The sequence below is a fragment of the Haematobia irritans genome, chromosome 4, assembly GCF_050003625.1.
Source record: "Haematobia irritans isolate KBUSLIRL chromosome 4, ASM5000362v1, whole genome shotgun sequence".
Taxonomy (NCBI): Eukaryota; Metazoa; Arthropoda; class Insecta; order Diptera; family Muscidae; genus Haematobia; species Haematobia irritans.
The window spans coordinates 70,942,486-70,959,272 of NC_134400.1; the positions used below are offsets into that span (position 1 = coordinate 70,942,486).

Sequence of the window (16,787 nt, forward strand, 5' to 3'; positions counted from 1 at the left end):
TGTCCATTCAATTTGGAGCCATCAGTATAGAAATCTATATATCTTTTATTCCCCGGGGTCTGTGTACACCACGCCTCACTGTTGGGAATTAGAGTTTCAAACTTTTTGTCGAAAAGTGGTTTTGCCAGGGTGTAATCCACTACGTTAGGCACATCTGGCATTACTTTGAGGACCGAACTATGACCGTACATTTTTTCCGACCACAGCGATACCTCGCGCAACCGCACAGCCGTTGTTGCAGCTGACTGTTTGGCCAAAATGTCTAAAGGCAATGATATTAAGGGAGTCTGTTCCTGTCTTACTAAATGCGCCTGAGATACATAAGCTCGCCATACGCTGAACTTTATCTAAACAAGTCGGTTTCTGAAGTGCCGGCCACCAGACTACAACACCATATAGCATTATATGTCTAACCACTGCCGTGTATAGCCAATGCACAATTTTTGGTCTTAGTCCCCACTTTTTCCCTATTGCCTTTTTGCACGAGTACAAAGCTACCGTGGCTTTTCTCGCCCTCTCTTCAATATTAAGCCTAAAATTCAGCTTCCTGTCCAAAATAACGCCAAGGTATTTTGCATACTCACCAAAGGGAATTTCAGTACCCCCTAAGGAAATGGGCCTAACCGTGGGAGTTTTGCGATCTTTGCAGTACATGACTATTTCTGTCTTTGCTGGATTTACACCAAGACCATTATCTTTCGCCCATTTCTCAGTCATCCGGAGAGCTCTCTGTATAATATCTCTGATTGTGGATGGGAATTTTCCCCTGACTGCCAGCGCCACATCATCTGCGTATGCCACCACTTTTATCCTTTCTTTTTCTAGAGAAACCAGAAGGTTGTTTATAGCAACATTCCAAAGAAGAGGTGATAGAACTCCTCCTTGGGGAGTGCCCCTGTTCACATACCTTTGTATGTTTGCTTGCCCTAGTGTGGCTGAAATACGTCTCTTTATTAGAAGTTCGTCTAACAGCCTAAGTATACCTGGATCAACATTCAGAGTTGTCAGTCCATTTAATATCGAGCTCGGATGGACATTATTGAACGCCCCTTCGATGTCTAGAAACGCCACGATTGTGTATTCTTTGACAGATAGTGAGCTTTCAATAAAGCTGACCAGTTCATGCAATGCGGTCTCAGTAGACCTGCCCTTCGAGTATGCATGCTGTCGTTTCGAGAGCAAACTTGAATCCACGCTAGTTCTAAGATACATGTCTATCATCCTCTCCAGGGTCTTAAGTAGGAATGAGGATAAGCTGATTGGTCGGAAATCCTTCGCACTCGAGTGAGAGGCTTTTCCTGCTTTAGGTATGAAGACAACTTTTGTTTCCCTCCACTTTTCTGGAATATATGCTAAGTTTACACATTGTTTATATATCACCGTCAACCAGGGGATAATTCTTTCAGCCACTGCCTGTAACTCCGCCGGAGTAATTCCATCAGGTCCGGGGGATTTGAATGGTCCAAAGCTATTTAAAGCCCATTTTATTCTAGATTCCGACACAATTTCCTCGATAGGAAATGATCGCTGAGCCTCTGTTACACCGCCAGAACATGGTTCAACCGTCTGATTTCCAGGGAAGTGTGTGTCCAAAAGTACCTCCAACGTCTCCTCACTGGACGTTGTCCAATTTCCCTCCGATGTTTTAATGAAACCTGGAGCGGTGTTAGTGGATGCTAGTACCTTCCGTAGTCTGGAAGCCTCTGACGTATTTTCAATACTGCTACAGTAATCATCCCAAGAGTTTTGTTGAGACCTTCTCAGTTCTCGTTTATATTCTCTCAGATTCATCTTGTAAGTGTCCCAATCCTCCGGAGCTCTTGTGGACTTTGCTTTGTTAAAGAGCTTCCTGCAGGATTTCCTCATATTACTTAACTCCGTAGTCCACCATGGCGGCCGATTTTTTCCCCTTGGCTTTCCTCTAGGGCATGCAGCTTTCAGTGAAATGTTGAAGGCCTTAGTAATCCGCTCCACTGCGTGTTCGATATCTTGCACAGTGCTCATATTTGTCTCCGGCACTTCCGGTATCATCAAATTGAACGATTCCCTATACCTATTCCAATCAGCTTTCCTAACATTTGGCGGAAATATGGTCTTTGAAGTACGAACAGCCAATCTGAAACTGATGTAGCGATGATCTGAGAAGCTATGTTCCCTCAAAACTTGCCACTCAGATATCTTATCATTCAGTTCCGGAGAGGTCAACGTTACGTCCAAAACCTCTTGTCTGTTCCTGGTGACGAAGGTTGGTGCATCTCCCTTATTGCAAACTACCAGGTTAGTACGCAAAATAAACTCTATTAGCGACTCTCCCCTTGCATTAGTATCACTACTTCCCCAAATACTATGATGTGCATTTGCATCGCATCCCATAATGAGTTTTGTCTTTGTTTTTAGTGACTCCTCAACTAAGGTCTTAACGGCACAGGGTGGCATCTCCCTATCATGTCCCATGTAGACCGAAGATACCCAATATTTGCATGTGGATATCTCTAAACTGGCTACGACAGTGTCTGCATTACTCAATGAAGGAAGCAGAAACAAGTTTAGTTCGTTTCTAGCAATTATACATGCTCGATTTATATCGTTACCGGTATTATGCAAAAGACCACCCCCAAAAAAATTGAATTATCCTCCCAAAACCTAAAAAAATTGAAATTTTTATCTGAAAAACTTATTTTGCCCATATCATCGTATATACGCGTCCTAGAGTGAAAAGGACTTTAATTCGTAACACCCCAAAAAATTTAATAATTCGCTCAAAACCTCAAAAAATTGTTATTTTTATATGAAAAAGTTATTTTGCCCATATCTCCTTAAATATACGTCCTAGGGCGAAATGGACTTTAATTCGTGACCACCCCCAAAAAATTGACGAATCCACCCAAAACCTAAAAAAATTTAAATTTTGATATGAAAAACTTATTTTGCCCATATCTCCTAAACTAAACGCCCTAGCGCGAAAAGGACTTTAATTCATGACCACCCCAAAAAAAAAATTGAATAATCCTCCCAAAACCTAAAAAAATTGAAATTTTTATCTGAAAAACTTATTTTGCCCATATCTTCGTATATACGCGTCCTAGAGCGAAAAGGACTTTAATTCGTAACACCCCAAAAAATTTAATAATCCACTCAAAACCTTAAAAATTGCAATTTTTCTATGAAAAAGTTATTTTGCCCATATCTCCTTAAATATGCGTTCTAGGGCGAAATGGACTTTAATTCGTGACCACCCCCAAAAAATTGACAAATCCACCCAAAACCTAAAAAAATTTAAATTTTGATATGAAAAACTTATTTTGCCCATATCTCCTAAACTAAGCGCCCTAGCGCGAAAAGGACTTTAATTCATGGCCACCCCCAAAAAAATTGAATTATCCTCCCAAAACCTAAAAAAATTTAAATTTTTATCTGAAAAACTTATTTTGCCCATATCTTCGTATATACGCGTCCTAGAGCGAAAAGGACTTTAATTTGTAACACCCCAAACAAATTAATAATCCACTCAAAACCTAAAAAAATTGCAATTTTTATATGAAAAAGTTATTTTGCCCATATCTCCTTAAATATACGTCCTAGGGCGAAAAGGACTGTAATTCGTGACCACCCACAAAAACTTGACAAATCCACGAAAAGGACTTTAATTCATGACCACCCCCAAAAAAATTGAATAATCCTCCCAAAACCTAAAAATATTGAAATTTTTATCTGAAAAACTTATTTTGCCCATATCTTCGTATATACGCGTCCTAGAGCGAAAAGGACTTTAATTTGTAACACCCCAAACAAATTAATAATCCACTCAAAACCTAAAAAATTTTTATATGAAAAAGTTTTTTTGCCCATATCTCCTTAAATATACGTCCTAGGGCGAAATGGACTTTAATTCGTGACCACCCCCAAAAAATTGACGAATCCACCCAAAACCTAAAAAAATTTAAATTTTGATATGAAAAACTTATTTTGCCCATATCTCCTAAACTAAGCGCCCTAGCGCGAAAAGGACTTTAATTCATGACCACCCCAAAAAAAAAATTGAATAATCCTCCCAAAACCTAAAAAAATTGAAATTTTTATCTGAAAAACTTATTTTGCCCATATCTTCGTATATACGCGTCCTAGAGCGAAAAGGACTTTAATTCGTGACCACCCCCAAAAAATTTAGTAATCCGCTCAAAACCTAAAAAATTGCTATTTTTATATGAAAAAGTTATTTTCCCATATCTCCTTAAATATACGTCCTAGGGCGAAATGGACTTTAATTCGTGACCACCCCCAAAAAATTGACAAATCCACCCAAAACCTAAAAAAATTTAAATTTTGATATGAAAAACTTATTTTGCCCATATCTCCTAAACTAAGCGCCCTAGCGCGAAAAGGACTTTAATTCATGACCACCCCCAAAAAAATTGAATAATCCTCCCAAAACCTAAAAAAATTGAAATTTTTATCTGAAAAACTTATTTTGCTCATATCTTCGTATATACGCGTCCTAGAGCGAAAAGGACTTTAATTCGTAACACCCCAAACAAATTAATAATCCACTCAAAACCTAAAAAAATTGCAATTTTTATATGAAAAAGTTATTTTGCCCATATCTCCTTAAATATACGTCCTAGGGCGAAAAGGACTTTAATTCGTGACCACACCCAAAAAATTGACAAATCCACCCAAAACCTAAAAAAAATTAAATTTTGATATGAAAAATGTATTTTGCCCATATCTCCTAAACTAAGCGCCCTAGCGCGAAAGAGACTTTAATTCATGACCACCCCCAAAAAAATTGAATTATCCTCCCAAAACCTAAAAAAATTGAAATTTTTATCTGAAAAACTTATTTTGCCCATATCTTCGTATATACGCGTCCTAGAGCGAGAAGGACTTTAATTCGTAACACCCAAAAAATTTAATAATCCGCTCAAAACCTAAAAAAATTGCTATTTTTATATGAAACAGTTATTTTGCCCATATCTCCTTAAATATACGTCCTAGGGCGAAATGGACTTTAATTCGTGACCACCCCCAAAAAATTGACAAATCCACCCAAAACCTAAAAAAAATTAAATTTTGATATGAAAAACTTATTTTGCCCATATCTCCTAACCTAAGCGCCCTAGCGCGAAAAGGACTTTAATTCATGACCACCCCCAAAAAAATTGAATAATCCTCCCAAAACCTAAAAAATTTAAATTTTGATATGAAAAACTTATTTTGCCCATATCTCCTAAACTAAGCGCCCTAGCGCGAAAAGGATTTTAATTCATGACCATTTCCAAAAAAAATGAATAATCCTCCCAAAACCTAAAAAAATTGAAATTTTTATCTGAAAATCTTATTTTGCCCATATCTTCGTATATACGCGTCCTAGAGCGAAAAGGACTTTAATTCGTAACACCCCAAAAAGTTTAAGAATCCGCTCAAAACCTAAAAAAATTGCAATTTTTATATGAAAAAGTTATTTTGCCCATATCTCCTTAAATATACGTCCTAGGGCGAAAAGGACTTTAATTCGTGACCACCCACAAAAACTTGACAAATCCACGAAAAGGACTTTAATTCATGACCACCCCCAAAAAAATTGAATAGTCCTCCCAAAACCTAAAAAAAATGAAATTTTTATCTGAAAAACTTATTTTGCCCATATCTTCGTATATACGCGTCCTAGAGCGAAAAGGACTTTAATTCGTAACACCCCAAAAAATTTAATAATCCGCTCAAAACCTAAAAAAATTGCTATTTTTATATGAAAAAGTTATTTTGCCCATATCTCCTTAAATATACGTCCTAGGGCGAAATGGACTTTAATTCGTGACCACCCCCAAAAAATTGACAAATCCACCCAAAACCTAAAAAAATTTAAATTTTGATATGAAAAACTTATTTTGCCCATATCTCCTAAACTAAGCGCCCTAGCGCGAAAAGGACTTTAATTCATGACCACCCCCCAAAAAAATTGAATTATCCTCCCATAACCTAAAAAAATTGAAATTTTTATCTGAAAAATTTATTTTGCCCATATCTTCGTATATACGCGTCCTAGAGCGAAAAGGACTTTAATTCGTAACACCCCAAACAAATTAATAATCCACTCAAAACCTAAAAAAATTGCAATTTTTATATGAAAAAGTTATTTTGCCCATATCTCCTTAAATATACGTCCTAGGGCGAAAAGGACTTTAATTCGTGACCACACCCAAAAAATTGACAAATCCACCCAAAACCTAAAAAAAATTAAATTTTGATATGAAAAATTTATTTTGCCCATATCTCCTAAACTAAGCGCCCTAGCGCGAAAAGGACTTTAATTCATGACCACCCCCAAAAAAATTGAATTATCCTCCCAAAACCTAAAAAAATTGAAATTTTTATCTGAAAAACTTATTTTGCCCATATCATCGTATATACGCGTCCTAGAGTGAAAGGGACTTTAATTCGTAACACCCCAAAAAATTTAATAATCCGCTCAAAACCTCAAAAAATTGTTATTTTTATATGAAAAAGTTATTTTGCCCATATCTCCTTAAATATACGTCCTAGGGCGAAATGGACTTTAATTCGTGACCACCCCCAAAAAATTGACGAATCCACCCAAAACCTAAAAAAATTTAAATTTTGATATGAAAAACTTATTTTGCCCATATCTCCTAAACTAAGCGCCCTAGCGCGAAAAGGACTTTAATTCATGACCACCCCAAAAAAAAAAATTGAATAATCCTCCCAAAACCTAAAAAAATTGAAATTTTTATCTGAAAAACTTATTTTGCCCATATCTTCGTATATACGCGTCCTAGAGCGAAAAGGACTTTAATTCGTAACACCCCAAAAAATTTAATAATCCACTCAAAACCTAAAAAAATTGCAATTTTTCTATGAAAAAGTTATTTTGCCCATATCTCCTTAAATATGCGTTCTAGGGCGAAATGGACTTTAATTCGTGACCACCCCCAAAAAATTGACAAATCCACCCAAAACCTAAAAAAATTTAAATTTTGATATGAAAAACTTATTTTGCCCATATCTCCTAAACTAAGCGCCCTAGCGCGAAAAGGACTTTAATTCATGACCACCCCCAAAAAAATTGAATTATCCTCCCAAAACCTAAAAAAATTGAAATTTTTATCTGAAAAACTTATTTTGCCCATATCTTCGTATATACGCGTCCTACAGCGAAAAGGACTTTAATTCGTAACACCCCAAAAAATTTAATAATCCACTCAAAACCTAAAAAAATGCTATTTTTATATGAAAAAGTTATTTTGCCCATATCTCCTTAAATATACTTCCTAGGGCGAAATGGACTTTAATTCGTGACCACCCCCAAAAAATTGACAAATCCACCCAAAACCTAAAAAAATTTAAATTTTGATATGTGTTTTTTACCACGGTTTTGGTTTCCAAAAAAGTTAGATGCAGGATTTTAATTCAATGTGTGGTTTGTAGTTTTATTGTTTGTTGTATTTATTCTAGGCAAATTAGAGACAACTTCAAGAATTATGCAATGTTTTAGGTATATTAAAACAAGATTTAAGTTATTTTAACTCATGTGCAATATTAGTTTATGGTAAGTATATAAATGTATTTCAATATTTTGTAGTTTTAACAATGTAGATTTAGTCCTTTTTATTACAACCAAGTGCAATATAAATCAAATGTGATATATGTACAAGTAGTTTCATGTAGTTTGTAGATTAGTTTTTAGGGAATCAATGTGCAATATTTACAAAATTTATGGGAAGGTGCAATAATAGGCGTAAGTAAATTATTTTATTCTTTTTTTATACAAATTTACTGGTAAGTTCAGATAAGTCTTTATGTATATAATTTACAGTTTTGTTGTTGTAATCTATGTCACTTTTTATATTCCCTTTGTTTATTACAGTTTCGTTGAGTTTGTATATTTTAATTCAAACAAATTTAACTTATTTTTTGTTCACACAATTTTAAGTTCACTTTATGTTTTAAGTTTTTAATCTTGGGTTTAACACTTTTGTTTTATATTTTTTTGTTTACTGTATTGGTCACGGGGAGAAGCGTACGCTTTGAAAAACCGATTTAGATTAACAAAAAAAGAAGAATCAATGTCATGGCCAGCCTGTTGAAAGTGAAGTTTGGCTCTCATTTACAACAACAATAGGCATGTACTAAAAGGGCTCATATGTATGTGTGACATTTGGAGCAAACCGCTATTTACATGCCTGTAGCATTTAAATAGCACACCATACAGAAACCAATAAGGTGCATAATTTTAGCACACCCTTCAACATTCCGCCCCCCCGTGACCAAGTGTTAAAATATTAATGGCTGAGGTTCCTTATGGGACCGGAAATGATGTATCCCAGCACTGTTTTGTAGGCGTTCACATCGCCAAGTCCGGTGAATGTGGATCCCTCTCGATAAATTGCAGAATAAGTATCCGCACCAAGTTCAATGTCGATGGGTACATTACTTCTCGGGTCTGGGTCGGCAAGGGACTGATCGCTAAAATCTCTTGTAGGGTCTTCGAGTAGAGGGTCCGAATAAGGTCTTCGTGGAAGTTCATCAGTTATGAGCGCGTTTACCTTCAGTGCCCATGTGCTGTTTGTACGACGGGACATAATTTTGAATTTCGTGAACCTTTGACCCTGATATAAAAATGATCTGAGTCCCAAACGTCGAAATGTGGAATATGCGATACGTGACATTGATGATGCTTGACAAATTAGCGCTCTCACTGTCGCCCAACTGTCAACTTCTTCCAAGGCGACTCTTATCATTGCCGTTGGAATGAATACGTGGTCCCATAGATACCTCGTCGAGTTCACAGGCACTGATAAAATGGCAGAGGCTAGAGAGTCCTCTAGCTGAGATGCCCCATGCAGAAGTGTATGGTGTCTGTGACTACAACGGAGACAAGTGATGAGACTTTGACAATCAGGTGCCAAATGACTGCGAGCCAAACAGTTTCGGCAGTACCCTCTTCTTTCTACCGTCTCATATCGTTGGTAAGGGGTCTTGTCGCGAAATCTTTGGCAAGAACTAAGGGGGTGATCCTCCTGGCAGAGTCCGCAAGAATACTGCCAGTTTGCCGGTCGTTCAACTCTACCAGGATGGACTTCGGCTCGACCACTAGATCGGTTTCTTGCGTGTTGGTGATTGCGTCTGTCATCAGCTCTGGGTCTTCTACCATTATCGTTCTGCTGCTCCTCCTCCAATGGCTCACGGCGTGGTAAATAAGCTGCCATACCTGTAACGAAAACTTTGTGAGTACCGCGGCCTTTCATTTGAAAGTACACGACTAGTCATGCTGAAAATAATTTGACGATTTTTGTGATGGGTCTATTAATTGTACCACGAGACGTACGAATATCAACTACTCTGGTATTTTGGTCAGTCCCGGGATAAGTTTTTACGATGCGACCCATTGCCCAGTCAGTCGGAGGAAATCTCTCATCTTTTATGACCACGAGATCATTTTCTTTAATATTTTCTTGTTGATGCTTCCATTTTGTACGACGGTGTAATTCATTAAGGTATTCTAGCTTCCACCTTCTACAAAAATATTGAGAAATAATTTTAAGACGTTGCCACCGATTTGCAAGCGTAACATTCTGATCTGAAATATCAGGCTCCGCTGGCGCCAACATGGATGTACCAATCAGAAAATGGCCAGGAGTCAAAGGGGACAAGTCATTAGGGTCATCACTAGCCCTACTTAATGGTCTTGAGTTTAGACAAGTTTCAATGCGTGCCAATATAGTGGAAAGTTCTTCGAACGTAAAGCTCATACTAGGAATGAATTTGCGCAAAAGAGTTTTAAAGGATTTCACGCCCGCTTCCCACAAACCACCCATGTGAGGAGCGCCAGGAGGTATAAATTTCCAATTAAGGTCATTATGCGAATATTGTTGCAGTGTTTCTGCTTGCAGAGTCTTCATAAACTCGAGCCGATCTTTTTTGAATAGAGCAGCCGCTCCCGTAAAATTCTTCCCATTGTCGGAATAAATGCAAGAAGGGCAGCCTCGTCGAGCAATAAATCTCGCAAAAGCCGCAAGAAAAGACTGCGAGGATAGATCACTTGTAGCTTCTAAGTGAACAGCTTTTGTCGCAAAACATACGAAAATACATACGTAGCCCTTTGTTATTAAACAAACCCGAGTTTTGTAATTTTTTATATCGAAGGGTCCAGCAAAGTCAACCCCTGTATTAGTAAATGGTCGGGAAAGAAAAGTTCGCTCAGGTGGAAGTGAGGCCATTATCTGAGACTGGGTGTGTCTCTTAAACAAAATGCATGTTTTACAATTGCGTATAACCTTCTTCACTAAAGGTTTTAGTCTGAATATCCAGAATTCAGATCTCAGGGATTGGGTCATCAATTGATTTCCCCCGTGTATTGTAATTTTATGAGTAAATTCAACAAGAAGTTGTGTTAAACGTGCTTCGTAAGGTAAAATAATAGGGTGTCTTTCATTATAAGTCAATGCAGGCGATTGAACAAGCCGCCCATTGGATCGCATTATACCACCAGAGTCTAAAAACGGATTCATAGTTAATAAACTGCTACTGGATGAAATTCTAATTTTATTTTCCAAGTTTGCATATTCCTTTGCAAAGTAGTGTTTTTGGGTCATGATTATTATACGACGTTTCACGTCTAAAATTTCTTCAGGCCTGATCTCATCAGATCTAATTCTAAGATGTGTACGATTTGAGCCGGTATTTCGCCAAAAGCGCAAAGCATAACACAATACACGATAAGCATGTGACAGCGAAGAAAATCTTATTAAAGGGTCTTCGAATGTAGTGGTTGTCAAAACTTTCACAGCTTTTGCTTCTAGATTTGTATCTCCCAGAATTTCATATGCTGGCCACCAATCTTTAGGCAACTTAAGCCATTGGGGCCCATGCCACCACAACGCATGATTATTCAGATCAGACGGTGAACAACCTCTGCTAGCTAGATCGGCTGGATTACTTTCAGAGTCAACGTGTTGCCAATTATGATTACCAACATTCTCTAAGATTTCTGAAACACGATTACCAACAAAGGTACTCCAATTGCATGGAGGCTTTTTCAACCAAGCTAAAACAATCGTTGAATCTGTCCAAAAATGAGTCGTCAAATCGGAGATCGGAAGTTTTGCAATTACTGTGGATGCTAACTTCGAAAGTAAAACAGCACCACACAATTCAAGACGTGGCAATGAAATCTTTTTTATAGGAGCGACTCTAGTCTTAGCCGTTAGAAGATGAGTGTCTACTTGTTTATTAATGTGTTCTACCCTAATGTTTAAAGTGGCTCCATAAGCGCTTTCAGACGCATCGCAGAAGCCATGAATCTCTACATTGGACTGGGGAGTGAAGTTAATCCATCGAGGAATTTTTACTAATTCTACTGCAGCACTATGTTTTACAAAATTTTTCCAATTCATGAGTGTAACTGGCTTCAACGTGTCATCCCAGTCAACTTTATCAAGCCATATTTGTTGCATGACTAATTTGGCCACGATAACAACTGGTGCCAACCAACCACACGGGTCAAATAACTTTGCGATTGCGGATAAAACTTCACGTTTCGTATAGTTTGACCTAAGTTCCATGGATGGAGGAGTAAAGGTAAAACAATCACCTGAAATGTTCCATCTGATACCTAGGGTCTTTGTAGATGAGTCTTCAGACAAATCTAACCAGTTTACTGGAAGTAATTGATCTTTCGGCAAATCTTGAATGATGTTGTGATTATTAGTAGTCCATTTCATAAGTTGAAACCCTGCGGATTCCAAAGCTAAGATCAACTGCTTTCTAGATGTTATAGCATCTTCTATTGTGTGTGCCCCTGCTAACACATCATCAACATAAAGATTTTTTTGAAGAATTTTTGAAGCTAAAGGGTATGTGTCAGCAACATCTTCAGCGAGTTGAAGAAGTGTACGAATTGCAAGAAAAGGCGCGCAATTGACTCCAAATGTAACTGTTAAGAGTTCATAATCTTCTAGTGTTTCAGTGGGCGATTTCCGAAAAAGTATACGTTGAAACTGTGTCTGAGACGAATCAAGAAGGATCTGCCTGTACATTTTTGTAATGTCGGCATTATAAACGTATTTGAAGAACCTCCATTTCAATATTTGCAAAACAAGGTCTTGTTGCAGTATGGGACCCGCAAACAAGTTATCATTGAGGCTACGTTTGTTGGACGAAGGACTGGAGGCATTAAAAACTACTCTAAGTTTTGTTGTGAGTCGATCTGGTTTGATAACCGCATGATGGGGCAAATAGTAATTTGGGGTCTTAGCAATTTCATGAGGCGTTATCTTCCTCATGTGTCCCAGTTCCAAATATTCTAAAATGGTTTTGTCATATAATTCTCTTATATCAGGTGTTCTCATTAGTTTTCGCTCCATTCTATAGAATTGGGCCATTGCAATATTCCGAGAACTTCCCAACTCTTCACGATTTTTAAATGGTAGTGTCACAATGTACCTGCCATTTTCGCTTCTTTTTGTGGTTTGTTTGAAATGCTTTTCGCAAAATGTGTCATCTTCAGACCTCAAAATACTTTTGGGGGTCTCCTCCACCTCCCAAAATCGTGTGAGTATGCTTTCAATAGAAATTGTATTGTGTAAAGAAATTTTATTATGATCATATGTTCCCTTGGTTATCGGTCCACCGATAATCCATCCGAATACTGTTTTTTGTGCAATAAGTGAACCGATTGACTTCATAGGAGTTGTAATATCAAAAATTAAGGGTCCTATGTCCATACCAATTAGGAGATCAACCGGTTGGCTAATGTGAAAGTTTGGATCTGCCAATTCAAGGTTGACAAAATCGCTCAGCTGAGTCAAACCCAAGTTTCGTGTCGGCAAATTTGATGGCAAAGTTTTTAAAACAGGGGCCCAGACGTCTAATTCAAATCTAGGTTCCAACCGCGAACGCAAAGAGAAAAGACAAGATTTTGTAGATGTTTCTGATAATATTTGACTGACCCCCGTGACATGAACTAAATTTCTTTTGGACGGAAGAGTCAACTTATTCTTAAGTTTTTCAGTAATGAATGTCGACTGTGATCCAGAGTCAATAATAGCTCTAGCATCATACAATTGTCCTCGAGATTCAATTTGGACAAGAGCTGTAAAAAGTAGAGTGCCACCAGGATGATTCTCCCAAGTTCGATCATTCTGGAGGGTCAAAGTTGTAACATTGTTTTCCAAGCTAGGTGTGGACTGTATTTGTGTTGTCAGAGCAGCAGCACTGGTACAAGGTCGTACTGCCTCTGTCGATGGATCTTGTGAATAAGGTTGGGTTTGTATACCCTTATGTAACATAGTGTGATGTTTCATATTACATTCTCTGCAATTATACTTGCTTTTGCAATCTTTTATCCCATGGCTGGATGAAAGACAATTATAGCAGAGATGTGAAACTTCACACAAAGAAAATTTCATTAAAATTGAGCCAATGAAAATTTTTCATTGATACAACGAAACATTTTCATTAAGACAATGAAAATATTCGTTAATAGTACGAAACGTTTCGTTGACTAACAGAAAAATCGTTATAATAACGAAAAATTTCGTTATATCAATGATTTTGTTTCATTGGCTCAATTTTAATGTCACATTTCATTAATATAACGAAACTTTTTCTACCAGTGTTTAACCACATGAATTCGGTCATTGATATTCTTTTCTATAAACTTTGGACAATCTCGGATAAAATGTTGTGCCTTACAAAGATGGCATTGTTGTTTGGTCATATTTTGGTTCCTGGATACCAAATTCGCATTAAATTTACTTTTTTCCCCATAACTTTGTGTCTTTTGTGAAATATTTGTATGAAAACTCTTTACGAACTTCCCTTTATCAAATCTGCTTTGATTATTATCATATTTATTTTGAATCTGCTTGTTGAGAATTGGCTTGATATTGCCAACTGACTCAAGCGTTTTGAATTTATGGGTCAGAAATTTGTCAAATTTTTCCCAACTTGGTAGTATTTTACAATCATCAAGTGTATTTTCAAATTCTTCAAGGAAGGATCTTGGTAACTTTGACGAACATAAGTAAATTAAAATTGGATCCCATTCCTTTACTTCGACCCCAATTGTTTCCAGAGTTTGCATGCAACTATTTACGGTTCTTTGCAATTTCTGTAAAGTGTGACTTGATTCTGGCGTTACATTTGGAAGATTAAATAGAATTTTCAACTGTTCGTTCACCTGCATTCTTCGATTTTCGTAGCGATCAGTTAAGTTTTTCCACGCCAATGAAAAGCCCTCGTTAGTCAGAGGGACATTGCTTATTATTTCCCTAGCTTCACCGGCTGTTTTTTGAGTTAAATGAAAAAGTTTTTCAACATTGCTTAATCTCGAATTTTTTATGTAAATTGCCGAAAAAAGATCCCTAAACGTGGGCCATGATGTATATCCCCCTTTGAAAACATCAGTGTCACAAGGAGGTAGCCGTAAGGCTGGAGAAAAATCCCCATCACTGATGATTCTCTTTGTGATTCTTCTTTGGCAGCATCTTCCTTTAACGCAAGAATATCAGCATTCACAGAACTCATTACTCGCTTATATGCCTCCATGGCTTCACTATAATGGGTCCGAAGTTGTGTCTTGTCAATGGGTCTTTCCCCCTCCGTCTGTTCATGATTTCGACAGTCTAAATATGACTTCTTTACATTTTTCCACAGGGTTTCAATTTCTGCTCGTATGGCCTCAAGCGAATGAATATCACCCGTTGTGGTCGCGACAGCATAAGTACTTTCAAAATCATTGAGGTCGTTGATGCAATTGGCAAATCTTTCGCTTTTTACTTTTTCCATTTTGTGCTGTTTAATATCTTACTTCAAGGTTTTCAATTTTTCGAAATCCTCGTGAAGATTGACACAAGTTGTAGAATGCAATTCGGAATAAAACTTCTTTTCAAAAAAGAACACTTTTTTGAAAGAGTTTTTTTCGAAATTTAAAATAAACGCCAAAAGTTGTTTTTTTTTTTTTTTGATGAAAATACTCGCACACAACTTAGAATTTCAGTCTTTATCTTATTCAAAATTAATTTTCTCCCAATTCAGTTAAGCAATTTTTCCAAAAACGGATGAAATATAACCAATTCGTCTTGGGTCACTATGGCGTAGAAACTACAGTTAACGAGGGTCAAATATCCACCTGCTATGAAAGTTTCACGAAACCGACAATGGAGATGAACGATTCAAAATGCAAAAATTTTAACAATTTTCGCTGAATGTTTGAAAGTTTAATAAACTTGATCGCGCGGGATATAATTTCGTGAGAGTCGGAGATTATATTTTTTATCGGCTAATTGTTTTTGACAAATATCAACACAACTTTCGAAGAAATTTTTATCCAATTTTGATTAAAGTTGAATTTTAATGCATCATGAAAAAAAAACAATTCAAACACAACAGCCAATTTTCATGTTCTTACATAAGAAAACCATAAGAAACAAGAAACAAATTGGTACGAAAATCCACACAAAAAAAATCCAGAAAATGTGATAGTAGTCATCACAAAATTTTTCCAAATTTTCACCAGCGTGATTGATAATCGAATTCTTCTTAAATATTCTCAAAGTCCAGGGATGATGAGACAAGTATCAAGAAAACCAAATTAAGTTTAATTATTTTCAAAATGTTGACTTAAGTCTTTTTCCAAAAAAAAAAAACACAAAATTAATGGCAACCCAGTTGAGTCCTATTGTTACACAGCGTACACAATACAAAAATGGTGGTGGTGGAGTACATGGGTCAAAAAATGCTTTCCCAAATGCAAGTTAATATTATTTGTATTTTTTTTATAAAAAACCGCTCTTTTTTCGATACAAAAAATATTTATACAATGCATACACCTCTAAGTGATCGTGTTTATAAATTTTTAATAATTTGTGTCATATTGCAAAAAAAAATTTTTTCCAAAAAAAATTTATTTAAGTTGTTTTGCAAAAAATTTACCGAATATGTTTTTATGTGGAATGGAAAAATTTACATAAGTGTCAATGTGTCAAAATGTAGTTGAAAATGCGAGCGAGTCAAAAATATGGTGGGTCAACAACTTCACCAACATAAATCGCCAAATATTACACGCAACAACAAGTCTACAGCACGAAACAAGTACAGCATACCGGGTAATACATGGATCGCCAGATCTTTCTCTTATGTACAAGGAAAGGGAGAGTCAAAGCCGCCCAATATTCTCTCCTTGTATCGTGCACAAATAAAATGAAAAAAATGGTACTCACTTTGGATGTATATGTGTATGTGTGTAATGTGTGGTTGTGTACTTGCGCGGGAATAGGGTCGCTGGTGTGTCTGTCCACTTCTGAAATTCCGTTGCAACGGGAATTTACTGGCAGGTTAAATTTTTGATTATGTAATTCTTTGATTACGTAACCGAAACTACCGAGTTGGCACTATGTTAAATTGTTCTTGCACTAGGCTCACAATGTTTTTGAGATTTAAAATTTTCAGACTATTTTTAGTTTTTACTACAAAAAATTTTCTGTAAACATCCACTTATTGAATTTACAAATTTTCTTGAATTTTTTCACTTTTTTAACAACTTTTGTTTTTGTAGCTCACAATTTTTTTCCAATACAATTTTTTCTTAGATCCAACCACACAATTTTGAGAGTTTTCACAGGTAAGTGTAAGAAATGTTTTTATTATTTTGCTTTTTATTATTTCTAGGGGAATTTTGCAATATTAGCACGTAAGTATAACACAATTTTGACGTTAAATTTTTTTCAATTAATCCAAGTCTATTTTATTTTTTATAATTTTGTTAATTT

At 36.5% G+C, this 16,787-nt stretch overlaps 1 long non-coding RNA gene across 1 annotated transcript; it reads right to left on the minus strand.

Moving 5' to 3' along the window:
- Positions 1 to 9,192: 9,192 nt before the first annotated feature.
- Positions 9,193 to 16,520, minus strand: LOC142236543 (uncharacterized). The gene is made up of 2 exons (XR_012722081.1): positions 16,239 to 16,520; positions 9,193 to 9,226 (listed from the first exon to the last, which is right to left on the minus strand). It is a non-coding gene; the product is annotated as an uncharacterized LOC142236543 (long non-coding RNA).
- Positions 16,521 to 16,787: the final 267 nt, after the last annotated feature.